This window comes from Gorilla gorilla, chromosome 2, assembly GCF_029281585.2.
Source record: "Gorilla gorilla gorilla isolate KB3781 chromosome 2, NHGRI_mGorGor1-v2.1_pri, whole genome shotgun sequence".
Taxonomy (NCBI): domain Eukaryota; kingdom Metazoa; phylum Chordata; class Mammalia; order Primates; family Hominidae; genus Gorilla; species Gorilla gorilla.
This window is the reverse complement of record NC_086017.1, coordinates 13,000,591-13,016,274: the sequence shown is the minus strand read 5'-3', so window position 1 is coordinate 13,016,274 and position 15,684 is coordinate 13,000,591. Positions and strand designations below refer to the sequence as shown.

The window sequence follows — 15,684 nt, the reverse complement described above, 5'->3', positions numbered from 1 at the left end:
TTCACTTACTGTAATCTGTGGTGGATCATTATGCAATTAATTTAAATTACCAACATATCATTCTAATAATCATTTTAACTACACTAAAGTGAATATGGTTCTGATTTAGCAGACACTTACTGTCTGGTATAGGAAACCATGTAAATGTACCTGCTTTGGTCATGCTCCGAGGATGATGACAATATCATGTTCTAACTGTGCTTTTTTCTCCCCATTTCCACTCCACTCAGCATGTCTACCTCTCCAGTTGTCCCAGACTTCTCAAAATGGTGATCCATGACTCAGAAATGGCCTATAACGTGTTTTCTTCCCAAACCTATGTGACTTTTAAAAATTTGAATTAGTGGCCAGCTTCGAAAATTGGATTGTTTACATAGAAATCCAGATTTCTGACATCTCCTGGAAAAAATAAATAGCAGATCTTACAATAATTATTTGCCGTCTGCACCAGTCAGCTAAGGCTTGGTAACAACCAAACCCTTTTTGCCCAGCACCCACTTTGAGGTTTGCCTAAGTCCCATCAAGCTCTGTTGTTCCCTGAAAAGATAAAATGTTGATTGTTATTTTGTATTTGTGCTAGTCTTCTTACAGTGTAATTAAGGTGAAATATTTCTTGTATTCATGTCCCTGGAGAAAGTAGGAGAACCAAAAAGACAGGGAGGGCTGTGTGTTTCACAGTAAATGGGAGATAGCCCTCTTACACTCATTTGTTTCACCCAAGGATACTGTGAGTACTACAGTTGGCACTATCTGATTCAGTCTATTGCTTCAATGCCATTTAGTATCTGTATTAGTCAGGGTTCTCCAGAGAAACAGAACCAATAGGTGATTATATATATATATATATATATGCACACATACATATATATAGTTTGTATATGTATATATCTGTGTGTATGTGTACATATATATGTACCTATATCTCCATCCCTATCTATCTATATGGAGAGGGGGAGGATTTATTATAAGTGATTGGCTCATGTGATTATGGAGGCTAAGAAATCCTAAGAGCTGCTGTCTGCAAGCTGTAATCTGAGGAAAGCCAGTGGTATAGTTCCAGTCCTGAGTCTGAAGACTTGAGAATTGGAGAGCTGATGGTGTAAGTTCAAGTTCAATCTGAAGACCTGAGAACCAGGAGTGTTGACAGCAGGAAAAGATCGATATCCCTCTAACAGTAAGAGAGAATAAATGAGTCCTCCATTCCTCCATGTATTTGTTCTATTTAGGCCCCCAACAGATTGGATGAGGCTGCCCACATAGGGGAGGGCTATCTACTGAGTCCACTGTTCAAATGCCAATCTCTTCTAGAAGCGCCCTCACAGACACATCAAGAAATTATGTCTGACCAGCTATCTGGGCATCTTGTCGCCCAGTCTAGTCAACATGCAAAATTAACCATCCCAGTTATCTTGTAGTACGGATGAAGAGTATGAATCAATACATGAATTAATGCAGAAAATAGATATGCTTCACATACCAAGGTGGTATGTCGTCAGGGATATTCCACCAATGTTGGGGAAGTGCACACCACAAATCTTAAAACCAGAAGATTTTCCTACTAGACTACTGTATATATAATTGTCAGACTGTTTATTTGCAGTCTCATGACCTTAAACCCAGAGAATTTGGGGACCTGCCAGAAATGAAAAGAAGGAAAGGCAACACAAGTATCTCTCTTATATTTAGAGCTTAAGAATTATCCTGGATATATTTACTTATTTTCAACTTCCTTCCCTCCTCCTTTTATATGCTCATCATGAGGAGGCTTCATGCTATCTTAACCTGATTTAAGCTTAAATGGAAACATTTGCCTCTTTGATCATGATAAGAACAAACTAGTACCTTCTTCCTCTTCCCAAGTAAAGAAATCTTTAGAATGTGTGAAACTGTTGACAGTAAGTCCGAATTCCCTGAAGACAGACTGATCATTTACTTAGCATTTTACCTTGGGGGCTACACTGAAGATCTCAGAGGTCAAGTCCCAAATCAAAACTTGAGTGGAATATTTTAAAATACAGCCAGTAACCAAGAGAGTTAAAAGCTCTTTGGCATGTTTATATCTGGCCTTCATCTATTAACCTCAAGGAAAGGTAATGAAACTTGCATTCACAAGAGATGGTATTATCTACTTCAGGATAATCTATTTAATGAATGAGTAATAAGCAAATTTTTAAAGAAAATGAAATTCCTGGGGACTCTTAGAAAATTTAACCTCGCAATTTGGGAATATGTTTACCATATAACTATGAAAATGATAATGAGCCCACAATTTCTGAGCCAGAAAATTTCTTCATTGCTAAATAATGCACTAGAAAGAAAACAAACCAGCACCACAGGATCTGCAACAGCCAATATGGATTAAATATGGATTTTTAGAACCTTGTTATAACTAGCTGTATTAAAACGCCCTTGTCACAGTATCGAACAGTAATCAAGACACTAGGAAGGAGATGTGAAATAGAAAGACATGAAACAGCTCAGACAGAACTATCTTCATCATCAGTGATGTGTAGGATGATGCAAAGGACAGGAGAAAGTTAACCTTGGTGAGGGAGTTTAATTTGTGTGTGTTTGCCTATTTATACTCAGGTAAGACAAAGAGTAAATGAAACCATGTATTCATGCCTTGCTTCAACATTTTAAGAGCCCCACTCCACCGATAACCATCACTTACTGAGGAAACTGGGAACTCCACAGGCATCCAAGACCCTTCACTATCTGGCTGTCACTTCTTTGCTGTAAACAGATTTCCTGCTATTCCCCCCCCTCAAGAGGTAGTCAAACCTAGTGGTTAAGAATCTGTGTTTAAATTCTAATTCTACCACTAACTAGTTGTGGGATAAGGTTACACAATTTATTTTAGCCTCCATTTCTCCATCTGTAAAGGAGAATTACTCATCATAGTCTTAAACAAGGATTAAATGAGATTGTCTATGTCACGTGCCTAAGCACATGACTGACATACAGTAGGTATACCAGACATGTTAGCTACTGTGAAGTTACACTTAGCTGCTCTCTATTCTTTGGCAATTACCCAGCTTCAGGCTTTTGTGGGTTTTTAGCCTTTCCTGTTCAAAGGCTCTGCCCATCTCATCTCTTCAAGTCCAAATTCATCCTTCAAATGCCTCTCCAGATAGCTCCCTAACTCCCCACCTCCCCTGAAAAATCACAGTTCACCTCTCCTGCCTCCTCTTCTGTTCCCTGGAAGACACACACTCAGCAACTGACCATCAGCTCCATGAGGACAGGAAGCAGGCTCCTGCCATCTTCATCATAGCCACATGGGCAACCTCAGCATCTAACAAGCATTAGGTACTGGGTAAATACTAGGTGATGAAAGAGGCAGAGAGAAGGAAAAGTGAAACGAGGGGAGAAGAAGGGAGTCTGAGAAAGGAGAGGCAAATGCAGGTGGTAACAAAAATGCATGCAAAAGCAGCCACCCAGAGAAGGCCAGGGAAGGAAGGACCGAGTGGGAGAGAGTAGGAAGCAGATTAGAGGTGGCTATGATTTTCCCCTTAGTGGTTGCTGCTGCCAGCCTGTAAATGGCTCCTGCAGCTCTTCAGGGGGATCTCTGCTAGAATAAAGCAGCTCTGTGTAAACAATATCCCTGTGTGATCATCAAAGAATGTGCAATAGGCTGTCTGTGTGAGGGAATATATAATAGACTCTCTGATGAGATCGCCACTTTGCCCCTTGCTATTTCTGTGTGCTGCTCTGATGAAATCTCAGAATATATTACAACTAGGACCACTGGAATTTTACTGTTGATGGGGGTGAAGGGGAGAAGGAGAAGCCTTTCTGAAGCTCACAGATTCTAAATGATGATGACCACCACCACCACCCCTGGCCTGCAGTCAGCCCCAGCCTCAGTCTGTGGAAATCATTCTCACTGTGAAGCTTGTTCACAATTCTGGCTCTTTCCTCACCTGTGCTCTGTAGTGGTTGCTGCCTGTTTTCTCTAAAGGATAGATTTGGGGGATTTTTGTCTATTTTCAGCCATCCTGTTAGAATTCAGTAATCCTCTTTCAGGTGTGTCTCTACCTGATATTTTCATTACTTACTGTCTAAACAAGCCACTGGAGAGGTCCTGATAAGAAAGGTCAAGCCTTACTCCCAAATTCTCCCAGATTGGCCTCTGCTTTGTGAATGATCATGAATGGAGGTAAGGCACAGCCTACACATAGCTTGCAATAATAAGTAGAGTTACATCTACTATGTGCGTAGTCTAGCACTATGCATTTTACAGACATTATGTTGTTTGAATTAATCCCTATATCAATTGTATGCTTTCATATATTCATTTTTACAACAGATAGATACTAAGCATCTACCATGTTCCAAAAAAGGTGGGTAAAGGAGTTTACAAAACCACGTCCCCACTGTCATTCCTTTACAGAAACAAACAATAAATATACAACATGTCAGGGGTTACAAATGCTCTGACAAAAATAAGCAGAACACAGTTGTGGAATGGAGATGTGATTGGAATGGGGAGAACTTATTTTATATAATGGGGTCAGAGAAGGTCTCTCTGATAAGGGCAGTCTTGAGCAAAGATCACAAGGAAAGAAAGAAGTAAATGCTCCTGGGAAACAGAGGTATAATCATGGGGGCCAGAAGTGCAAAGGCTCTGAGGTGTGAGTGCATCAAGTATTTCTCAGAAATACCATGAAGGCTAGTGTGGCAGGAGTGGAGTGAACAAGAGAAGTAGTAAGGGCGAGATTGGGAGTACACAGCATCTTAGTTGATATGGTTAGGCTTTGTTTCCCCACCCAAATCTCATCTTGAATTGTAATCCTCCATCTTGAAATGTAATCCCCCATCTTGAAATGTAATCATATATTGTTGAGGGAGAGACCTTATGGGAGGTGATTGGATCATGGATCCCCACTGCCGTTCTTGTGATAGTGAGTGAGTTCTCACAAGATCTGATGGTTTTAAGGGGCTCTTCCCCCTTTGCTTTCCACACATGCTGTCTTCTGCCACCACGTGAAGAAAGTCCTTGCTTTCTCTTCGCCTTCTGCCATGATTGTCAGTTTCCTGAGACCTCTCCAGCCATGCAGAACTGTAAGTCAATTAAACCTCCTTTGTTTGTAAATTATCCATTCTTGGGTAGTATCTTTACAGCAGGGTGAGAACAGACGAATACACCAGTGTTCCAACAGTCCTCTAGGTTTTCTCCTCTGCCACAGGACCAGGCAGGCCCCTTATAGGGGATGCTCCACTGGCCTGGCCCCCAGAATAAAAAGGTAAGTACAGCTACAGCAGCAACATAAACCTGCTGATGTGCTACATGAAAGAAAAGTACATGTTTATCGTTTTGATCCCACCAAATTATTAAGGTTGTTTGTCACTGCAACAAAGCTGTGTGGTACTACAAAGAAGGATTCTACCTGGCTGTCTTTATATTATATGCCCACCCTTGGAATGAACAGTGTTCTCAGGAGAGTAGGGCACTATGTTACCAAAGACAGCCCTGGCTAGACTGTGGTAACAGCCCCCCAACTCTCCATGGTTTAGAAGATCAAACTTTATTTCAAAGCACACAAACACCAGTGCATATAGTGCCTAACAGAAAGGGCTCTCCTCCATTAAGTGACTCAGAATCTAGAGTTCCTTCTTCTATGACACTCGGTCTAAGTACCTGACCTGCAAGGTCCCAGGATGTGAGAAAAAAGTTGTAAGTATATAAAGGGTGTTTTAAAGGGCATGCCTGGAAGTTGCATATACCATTTCTATCCATATCCCACCAAATAACATGGCCCCACCTTACAGTAAGAGAAGCTAGAAAATAATGCAGTTATTCTATGCCCAGGAAGAGGGGGAAAAATAAATTTGTTTATTCTAGGACACAATCCCCACAATAAGCACTAATTTGACCGAGCCTAGGCCATGTACCCTTCTCTGTGGCCAAGATTTCGGCTTTATTACAAAAGGAGAATGAGAAAAATGCATAATCCTAAGAAATAACCCCTGTTTACTCTGCAAGGTGGAATTGCAGTGGATCACTAAGGGAGGCACAGTGGCCTAGGAATCAGGAGACTTGAGCTCTGGTCCTATATGTCTTCTCTTACAGAGAATAATTTACAATAGACCCCCCTGCTTCAGGAATCTATTTCTTTATGTGTAAAGTGTCAAAACCAACTTTAAAGGTTGTTATTTTGGGTAGAATAGAAGGCCCAGAAATAAACTCTCCATATATAGTCAACTCATTTTGACAAGGGTGCCAAGACCATTCAATGGAGGAAAGGACAATCTTTTCAAAAAAAGAAGGCACTGGGAAGTCTGGGTATCCATATGCAAAAGAATGAAATTGGACCCTTACATAATGTACAAAAATAACTGAAAACAGCTCAAAGACATGAATGTAAGAGCTAAAACTATACAACTCTTAGACAAAAACATAAGGGAAAAGCTTCTTGACTTTGAATTTGGAAATTATTTCTTGGATATGAAATACAAATATGAAATATAAAAGTACAGGCAACAAAGGTAAAAATAGATAAACTACATCAAAATTTAAAAGCTGTGGATCAAAAGGCAAAATCAACAGAGGGAAAAGACAACCTAGCAGAATGGGAGAAAAATATTTGTAAATCATATATCTAATATGGGGTTAATATCCAGAGTATATAAAAGAACTTCTAAAGTTCAACAAAAAATAAATAATATGATTGGAAAATGGACAAAAGACTTAATAGATATTTCTCCAAAGAAGATACACAAATGACCAACAAGCACATGAAAAGATTCTCCATACCATTAATCATTAGAGAAATGCCAATCAAAACCACAATACAATACCAACCACCTACGCCTATTAAGATAGCTACTATCATTTAAAATAAAAGAAAAACAGCAAAAAAAACTAGTGTTGGTGAGGATATGTAGAAATTGGAACACTTGCGCTCTGTTGGTAGAAGTGAAAATTGTGCAGTCGCTATGAAAAAAAGCATAGGGCAGTTCTTTTAAGAAGTTAAAATCACCATATGATCCAGTAATTCCACTTGTGTATGAGTGTACCCGAAAGAATTGAAAGCAGGTCCTCAAATAAATATCTTTGTACCCATGTTCATAGCAGAATTATTCATGATATTTAAAAGCTGGAAGCAATCCAAGTGTCCATAAAAAGGTAAATGGATAAACAAAATGTGGCATATGCTTACGATAGAATATTATTCATCCACAAAAGGGAAGGAAATTCTGACACATACTACAACATGGATAAACCTAGAGAATATTATGCTAAGTGAAATAAGCCATTCAAAAAAAGACAAGATATTATTCCACATATATGAGGTAACCTAGAAGAGGCAACATCATAGAGACACAAAGTACAATAGTAGGTGCCATGGGCTAACAGAAGGGGGAAAAGGGGAGTTATTTTTTAATGAGTGCAGAGTTTCAGTTTTGCAAGATGAAAATAGTTCTGGAGATGGGTAGTGGTGACGGCTGAACAGCAATGTGAATGTACTTAACACTCTGAACCATACACTCAAAAATGGTTAAGACGGTACATTTGAGGTTATGGGTATTTACCACAATTTAAAATTTGTGTGTGTGTGTGCGCGCGCGCGTGCACGCTCATGCTTGTGATTTAGAGGCTCAGGACCTCTTTGAAAGTCTTAATAGAAGCTTTTAGCCAAAGAAATGTTGAAGAACGTTTTAGAGGCTTCAAGACCTATAAAGTTTGTGGATTTCAGGCTCAAAATCTTGGAAAAGGATATAATAGACCCCTTCAACTCTAACACTCTATGATTCAACTGAATAGATCAGAGGGTTAAAAAAGGAGAGGTATTTGCAGTGGAGAGGAGACATAACCTACGGGCTATGTGTTCTGCAAACCTGCCCCATAGGCTATCATCCTCTGCTTTCCATCAGCAATAAAATTTACTCAGAGACATTTTTATCATGTCCCGTTGGAACAGGTCAAAAATATGTATGTATCAGGTGGATTTCTTTTCATACATTTTCAATGAGTTGACGATCTCTTATTCTTAACTGAGATATGGCTTGGGTGATTTCATCCCATTTGCAATACAGCCTACTTTGAGTATTCGAATGACAAATGGCTGATCCACAGGTTGGTAAATAAGAGAACAGCCATCAGCTGTGCCATGTTCTTCATCGTTAACATGAATCGGTTTTACGTGATGCATCGTACCTCTCAGAGCAGGAAAAAACAGCACCTCTGGAATGCAGCTATTGCAGTCTGTCTTGATTAGACCACCAACTCCTTTAGGTATTTTGGCACTTACGTTGTCTGTAACTTGTGTATCTGTCAGGAAAATGGGTGTCAGCCCCTTTTATTAACGTATTCTTCCCAGGAAATAAAGACAACTAGTTACCCCTCACAGGGAGGCAGTTGCGGGGAAAGGAGGGGAGTTAGTCTCACTCTTACTCTGTGGCCATGGCTGAGATCCTAGTCTTGGACTAACCACTTTACAGATATCTCAGGTGGATTTTGTGTGACAGAGTATGGATGGCCAGTTTCAAGATATTGTTATTCCTGGAATTTAAAATTTCAGAAAGATCAAAGGGTATGTACCTAACTGTAGCATCTTCACAATTCAGGGTTTGTTCACTCCCTCATTTAGTAGATACCTATTAAGTGTCCAAAGTGCACTGGGTATTATTCTGAGATGACAGAGGCATGGTTCCAAAACTCAAGAGTCATATTCCAGTTGAGGAGATAAGACATGTATCCTGGAGTTACCTAGTTCACAGAGACTACATTCCAAAGCCAGCATTCTTCTTGAGGTTTCCCGGAAAGGTCTTGTCCATGTTAAAACCAAGATATCTTGCTCAAAAAGCCCAACAAAGCCAGTTTTTCCAGTGGTTGGGATGGAGCATCAGTTCTTTGAGCACTATATGAAGGAGTTAACTTGCTTGCTATTTTTCTATTTGCCCAGGAAGAGGAAAATGAAATTGAATTAGGTGACCTTCAGTGCTATCTCTGTGGTAGGAACTATCTTTGGTCCAGCCTAAGCCATATGCCTGCCTCTATAGTTCCTCTATGGGAACTTCTCAGTCAACCATGTGGGACTAGTGTTTACAGATACATGTTTCTATTATGACATGTTGTATTAGTCTGTTTTCCCAATGCTGATAAAGGCATACCTGAGACTAGGTAATTTATAAAGAAAAAGAGGGCCAGGCATGGTAGCTCATGACTGTAATCCCAGAACTTTCCCAGGCCGAGGCGGGTGGATCATTTGAGGTCAGGAGTTCAAGACCAGCCTGGCCAACAAGTTGAAACCCCATCTGTACTAAAAAATACAAAAATTAGCCGCCGGGCATTGAGGTATGTGCCTGTAATCCCAGCTACTCAGGAGGCTGAGGCAGGAGAATTGCTTGAACCTGGGAGGCGGAGGTTGCAGTGAGCCGAGATAGCACCACTGCACTCCAGCCTGGGCAATGGAGTGGGACTCCATCTCAAAAAAAAAAAAAAGATGTTTAATGGACTCACAGTTCCATGTGGCTAGGGAGGCCTCATAATCATGGCAGAAGGTGAAAGGCACATCTTACATGGCAGTACACGAGAGTGAGAACCAAGTGAGAGGGGTTTCCCGTTATAAAACCATCAGATCTCGTGAGACTTATTCACTACCATGAGAACAGTATGGGGGAAACTGTCCCCAAGATTCAATTATCTCCCACTGTGTTCCTCCCACAACACGTGGGAATTATGGGAGCTACAACTCAAGATGAGATTTGGGTGGGGATACAGCCAAACCATATCACATGTCCTAAAAGCAAGACCCTGGGAACTGGCACTAATTAAGGGTATAGCAGGTTACTTTTATATCCCACCTTGGGCTTGTTCCAGAGCATATACCCATTGAATGGAATGGCAAGTAAAATAGTCTGCTCTATCCAAATTTTAAAAAAAGATCACTTGTGTTTTTTCTTTTCTTGTTTGCTAAATACACTTTTAAAGTTCAAACAACTTTTCTTTTGATTTTACCCTACAGATAAATACATTTCAAGCTACGTTGTGAAAATGCGGTAAGAGAAAGACGATCAAGTACTGCTGGTCATTGAAAACATGGGAGTAGGTACTTCCAGGTGAGAGAGCTGAGATCATCCTCTTGGAGAAAATGGAATTTGAACTGGACATGAAAGATAGTGAGCCAGAGGGTTCAGCCAGGGGAAACAATCAGAAAAGACTGGGAGATGGCCACGTGTTGCATGTATCCAAATAATATCACAGACTGCATTCATAGGTGATGGTAGAAAAAAATTTGAAGTAGATAATTGCAAAGCTTGAATGCCATGCTTAGGGTTTTGGATGATTTTGAGGACCATACGGGAAGTTAGAATAAGTTTTCCAGTGTGAGAAACATGATGAGAGTAGTGGCAGCAGAGTGTTAAAAGTATTAGAAATGGAAAGTTTGGAGATTTGAAGGCCATGTAGGAGACAGTTGGTCCAGAGGTACAAATTTGAACGAGTCAAGATGGAGGAAAGGGCAAGTAGGAGGCAAAGCTGAATAATTAGAGATGATTTTGCTTCCTGTGTGTCTATCTCCTCAAGTAGACTGTTGTGTCCTAGAGGTTAGGGACTCTACATTTTTCTGTTTATCTCCTGAAGTTTCTAGTGTAGTCCTTGATACAAAGTGAAGCTGAATAAATGCTTGCTGAATCTCATCCTGCCCCTCAATATTTTTTCTGTCTGTTTCCAGAAACTCTGCTCTCTAGAGGGTAGAAGGTAATTTGTTCCTACTATAAAGCAATCCCAGTCTTTCTTCTTTCTGGGTTATGTTATCATAGATGTTTCTGTAAGGATTAGAGAGACAGATGGAACTGGCCATTGGCATTGGACTGGAAAATTGGTTTACTATATGGGTGGCAACTAGAGGGACTCCTACACTTTCTGTGTCTGTTGTTGTTTTTGTTGTTGTCATTTGAGACATGGCCTCACTCTGTTGCCCAGGCTGCAGTGCAGTGGCACAGTCATGAATCACTGCAGCCTCAACCTCTCAGGCTCAAGCTTTGACCTCCTGCTTCAGCCCCCCAAGTAGCTGGGACTACAGGCGCACACCATCTACACCCAGCTAATTTTTTTATTTTTTGTAGAGATGGGGTTTCTCCGTGTTGGCCAGGCTGATCTCAAACTCCTAAGCTCAAGTGATCCGCGCGCCTTGGCTTCTCAAAGTGCTGGGATTATAGGTGTGAGCCACCATGCCGGGCCACTTTCTGTGTTTTGATCAATCGATTATTGCTTGTTAGTGATTTGGACTAATAGGAAATTGAGAAACAGTTCAGTAGTCCGACATTCCTTACATTATGAGACTCCTCACTGCTATGGCTAGCTTTTCAAGCCCTTTGAAGATTTCCAGGGTCAGGAGAACACTACCCTGACATTATTGGACTATTCCAATTGTTCAGAAGTTCTAAAACCATTAGCTTTCTCCTATGGGTTTTTTGTGTTACAGCTATGGACACCTCCATACACATACATACCAGCCTTCCCACATCCATCTTCTTGTGTTTGTGGCCCTTTGAACACCTAGATTACTTAAAAATAAGATAACAACTATTTGGAAGTTATCTTGAAAGACTTTATTAACGCATGGCATTCTCATGCAATAAGAATCATCCCTAGCTCAAATCCATTCCCACTGGGGAGGAAAAGCTTTGTTAAAAATCTTGTTTAAAATAAGAAATAATTTTAATTGGAAATTTTACAATATTACAATAGCTTTCCCCCATTCACCATAAGAATCCACATATAAAAGGGCATGAAGGGAGAGTCATATAAGGAGCCTCATCTCATTCTTGGGTGTTCCTAGATATACAATATCACTGGTTAATTTGGCTTGTGGTGATTTGACCGTCCAAATTTTGCTTATCATTGGAGTTGTTTGCAGATAGAAGAAGAGAGATATGTAGAAAATAATAAGAGATATTCCACAACATTGAGTTGAAGCAACAGGAAGAGGAAGAAATCCTGAAAGTCATTTTATATATCTACATCAATTCATGAAAATCCATTTAAAGTCTTTTTGCCTTGAGAAACATCACAGACTTTGGCAGACAATAGGGCAAAAATGAGAGTGGAAAATTTTAGTCAAGTCTGAGTTCACATCTGGCACTGGACATTCTTATTTAAAGCATAATATCTGGGCTGGGCACAGTGGCTCATGCCTGTAATCCCAGCACTTTGTGAGGCCAAGGCAGCCCAATTGCTTGAGCCCAGGAGTTCAAGATCTGTCTGGCAACACAGTGAAACCCCGTCTCTTAAAAAAAAAAAACAAAATTAACTGGGCGTGCTGGCACATGTCTGTAATCCCAGCTACTCAGGAAGCCGAGGGTGGGAGGATTACAAAGCCCAGGAGGTCAAGGCTGCAGTGAGCCATGATTGTGCCACTGCACCCCAGCCTGGGTGACAGAGTGAGACTTTGTCTCAAAAAGTAAAAACAAAAATAAAATATAATATTTGACCAGGTGCAGTGGTTCACACCTATAATCCCAACTACTTGAGAGGCTTACGTGGGAGAATCACTTGAGGCCAGGAGTTTGAGACCAGCCTGGGCAATATAGCAAGACTTCAGCTTCACAGTAAAAAAAAAAAAAAAAAAAAAAATTCAAAAAGTAGCTGGGCATGGTGGTTCATACCTGTAACCCCAGCTTCTCAAGGAAGATCACTTGAGCCCAGGAGGCCAAGGCTGTAGTAAGTCAAGATCATGCCACTGCACTCCAGCCTGGGTGACAGAGTGAGAACCTCATATCAGAAAAAAAAGTAATATTCTATAGCATCACGTAGTAATAATCTGCAACTATCAGCTCTATTTTTTCTAAAGCAAGAAAATTACCTTCTTCCACATAGCAGCCAGCTGTTACTTCTCTCTTAATCCTTTTCTTTTTGGGTCCATACATTCTCAGTTCTTCCAAGCAACCAGCTAGTGGATAAACAAAGATAATAAAGGCCCAATCTCTGCCTTAGAGGGTTCACACTCCCAAATTCTCACTCACCCCATCAACCTTGATATGATTTGGCTCTATGTCCCCACCCAAATCTTATCTTGTAGCTCCCATAATTCCCATGTGTTGTGGGAGGGACCCAGTGGGAAATGATTGAATTATGGGGGTGGGTCTTTCCCATGATGTTCTCATGTTAGTGAAAGGGTCTCACGAGATCTGATGGTTTTAAAAATGTGGATTTCCCTGCACAAGCTCTCTCTTTTCCTGCTGCCATCCACGTAAGATGTGACTTGCTCCTCCTTGCCCTCTGCCGTGATTGTGAGGCCTCCCCTGCCTTGTGGAGCTATAAGTCCAATAAACATCTTTCTTTCGTAAATTGCCCAGTCTCTGGTATGCCTTTATCAGCAGTGTGAAAACAGACTAATACAAACCTCTTCTACATACTCTCTGATTTATCACTGTTCCCATGAAAATATGGCACTTGGGATTAAATTAGTAGTCTAGATCTGGACTGACCAGTGTAGATGGTAATGGGACAGAAACCTCCCATATTGTGTTAAATATTGTGTTTTTATTAATAAAACCTAACAACTTGCTGGCTTGCAATGAGCATGTGATTAACTGAAATTCCCTGGTCCAGATACCCATCATGCATTTGTGCAATTTATTTCTCCAAGCTTTAGTAAAAGACTATATATGCATCCCCATCAAATTTTATCTTAATGGTCTGGACTCCCGATCTGTGGTTTATTACTATCAAAATCCTTTTTAAATGCTAGATTCAAGTCTCTTTCTAAGCAGAGAGTAATCCTCTGTTCTGCCAAAAGTGAACTAAAGCACTGTAAGAAGTCACTTGCTGTCAATCCCAAATCCCTTGCCATCGAGCTCTTTAAAAATGGCAACAAGGAGAGTTGAGTTCAACACTGAAAAGAATACCTGCAGCAACCTCTGCCTTTGTTGGAAAAAAAATAGAGCTCTATATGAAGAATTTGAATGTTCCCATTCAGACTGTTTTAAAGATATAAATCTACATTCATCCTTATAACGCTGAATGGTTAGCTTAATATGTGGTGAAATAGGCTCACAGGCTAATTCCTTTCTGCCTGTGTGCATTGTCACATCATCTGGAAGGAAATAGCATTGTCATCAGCTCTTTCAAGGAATTTAGTGCTCCAGAAGGAGCTGTATTTTTCAGGGCTCCCAAACTCACCCCTGAGGTACCATAAAAGATTAAACTTGCCTCATTCATGGAAAGTAGATTTTTTAAAATCTTGATTTATTTCAACTTTGTGTAATAAAGCTTTCTGATCAGCCCCAGGTGTATAAGAAAAACAAAGGGGAAAGAAATTATGACACAGAAAATATTTTCTGAGAATTGTGTCTTCTCTGGTCAAGATGCATTTCAACAATATGCAAATTAGGCAGTGCCATTGTATGGTAATTATGTTTTCTTAATGTTTCCACAACAGCTCTGCTTTTGCCAGACTTCAATATTTTAGCAGCATAATGGTCACTTTGGAAGGGATTAGCACCCATTATATCTAGAGAAGGAAGGAAAACCTTGGAAAATCAAATTCAGATAATGCAGAGAGAATATACTTTCCATTGCTAATTTGTTTCACAGTTACCTTAAGGGAGGAAAACAGACTTCTATCTCCAGGAAAAAAAAAATGGATAAAATGCAAAAGAATTAATTATAAACATCCTAAAATGCAAAATCCTGAAGTTCTAAAACTATACTTAAAAATCTTCACAGGACCATTGGATCCTCAGGCTGAATGGATTTCAGGGTAGCTGCGACTCGTCAAAGTGTGTGCCACAGGATGTAAGTTCTGAGCCATGTTAATAGATGCTGTCTTTCAGAAATATGCTTTTTTTGTCAACTAAATTTGCAAAATGCATTAGATTAAACAAAGTTAGCCAAGTTTCAGTCCCTATAGGACCTCTCCTAAATATACCAATGTTCAAGGATTGTCCTCCAAAGCCAGATAGATAAAGCACACAGCATTCCCAAATGGAACCCTATTTTCACAGTGATTTTTTAAAGATATGGGTGTTTTAAGAAAAACTCGTTAGGGAACATCGGCTACATCAATCCCTAGTGTTATAATAATAATAAAACTGTAGCCCAAGAAATTAAAGAGACTATTCTGAAGTCACCCAGATAACTAAAGGTTGGACTAGAAATACAATTTCAGCTCTCTGATTCCCGGTACAGCTCTCTGCTACCTCTTGCATATTCACTGGCTGGTAATTCAGTAGAAGCTCATGTGATAATCTATAAATTTCCACTTTTTAGAAAATTCCATAATTTTTCTATAGGGAACAACAGACCTGTCATATACTAGCTTATGCTTTTCTTATTCTAAGCGGATTTTACAGTTTAGAAAATTCCAAGTAATCTTGACACATCATTATTACCCAAACAATTACTTCCAAGTCATTGTTTAAATAGATGAAACCCATTACAACAGAGGTCTCAGACCTTATTGCCTCAGGGGCCAGAGAGATGACATAACTGAAATAGCTCAGCTTCAGCCAGCAATTGCTTAATGGAAATGTGGGATCTTTGTTGCTAGCTCTGATTTAAAAAAGAAAGAAAGAAAGAAAGCCAGGCAGGGCAAGGTGGCTCATGCCTGTATTTCCAGCACTTTGGAAACACTTTTGGAAGGCCAAGGCGGGCAGATCACCTGTGGTCAGGAGTTCGAGACCAGCCTGGCCAACATGGCGAAATCCCATCTCTACTAAAAATACAAAAAT

The 15,684-nt window shown here is 40.1% G+C and overlaps 1 long non-coding RNA gene across 1 annotated transcript in view; it reads left to right on the top strand.

Moving 5' to 3' along the window:
- Positions 1-9,980: 9,980 nt before the first annotated feature.
- LOC129532728 (uncharacterized) overlaps positions 9,981-15,684 on the top strand; it is a 32,182-nt gene continuing 26,478 nt past the window's right edge. Inside the window, exons 1-2 of the long non-coding RNA XR_008678609.2 lie at positions 9,981-10,068; positions 14,681-14,749. This is a non-coding gene — a long non-coding RNA (uncharacterized lncRNA). The remainder of the gene's footprint in view (positions 10,069-14,680; positions 14,750-15,684) is intronic.